Source organism: Schistocerca gregaria, chromosome 8, assembly GCF_023897955.1.
Source record: "Schistocerca gregaria isolate iqSchGreg1 chromosome 8, iqSchGreg1.2, whole genome shotgun sequence".
Lineage (NCBI taxonomy): Eukaryota > Metazoa > Arthropoda > Insecta > Orthoptera > Acrididae > Schistocerca > Schistocerca gregaria.
The window spans coordinates 167,539,507-167,540,749 of NC_064927.1; the positions used below are offsets into that span (position 1 = coordinate 167,539,507).

Sequence of the window (1,243 nt, forward strand, 5' to 3'; positions counted from 1 at the left end):
CCAGCTGCGCGGCCGCGGTGCGCCTACAGAGCTTAAAGCATTCCAAGCATCTGCGTTCGCCTTTCGACAGGTAGCAGAGGGCAAAGCGCGCGCTTTTCTGGATATTTTCGGCAATGAGAAGCAGTTGATAGACATGTAAGCGTAGGATATGAAACAAGAATATTATAAAGTAATCGTGGTCAGGTACCGAAGCCGCAGTATGGCCTGGGATGACGATGTTGTGATGTTTTTGTGGCCACTATGGGTGGCCGTAAAGTACCGCTAACTGTAAGACATAAGCCGTAGCCCCAGTGGCGCAATTGGTTAGCGCACGGTACTTATAAGACAGTAGCTGCGAGCAATGCCGGGGTTGTGAGTTCGAGCCTCACCTGGGGCATAATTTTATTTCGTTGCAGCTGAATGTGAAAGCGTCGGGAACGCTAGATTTGAGACATATCATATACCTCAGAAACATTAATGTGCATGCAACGCATTAACTGCGTCGTCCTCGGTAGTACTGTGGCAGTGGCGGCACGTGAGTACACGTTCTGGGAGTTCTCAAGTTTTTAGATTCACATAAATTGGAGAGTGTGAAATTAGTAGCATCTGCTACTGTATAACAGTTATACTTATCAACAAGTCTATAGAAAATGTTCAAATGTGTGTGAAGTCTTATGGGACTTAACTGCTAAGGTCATCAGTCCCTAAGCTTACACACTAAACCTCAATTATCCTAAGGACAAATACACACACCCATGCCTGAGGGAGTACTCGAACCTCCGCCGGGACCAGCCGCACAGTCTATGGCTGCAGCGTCTGAGACCGCTCGGCTAATCCCGCGTGGCACAAGTCTATACAGCTACAATGCTGCCAATTGTAATAACAACAGTAACAATAATAATAATACGCATAACTTATCTGACAAAAGAAGTAATTGTTTTCGCGGAATTTTGTTGCTTTGTACGTAAATCAGTACAGTTTAGGCCACTAACGGAATAACGTGTAAGCTGTCACAACTGTCCATTTCACATTTTTTTGTGTTAGTGGGAGTTTTCATGCTGTTCCATTTTTTCTGGCAAATGTACAAGATCTCTAACAAATGTGTTAGCTCACGAATTTACTTCCGGGCTACACCCGCACAAAAACTTGTGCTACCTGTACACTTACTTGTAGTCACGCTTATTTGATTTCGTCACTCTCTCCGTCAAAGGATGTGTTTACGGAGGCCCTAGTTCCTCTGCGGCTAACTTTCGCAGGTAATTTA

General features: G+C 45.0%; 1 non-coding gene across 1 annotated transcript; it reads left to right on the forward strand.

Annotated features, from left to right (window-relative positions):
• The first annotated feature begins 284 nt into the window (after positions 1-284).
• Trnai-uau (transfer RNA isoleucine (anticodon UAU)) lies at positions 285-376 on the forward strand. The gene is given in 2 exon segments: positions 285-322; positions 341-376. It is a non-coding gene; the product is annotated as a tRNA-Ile (tRNA).
• The last annotated feature ends 867 nt before the right edge of the window (positions 377-1,243 follow it).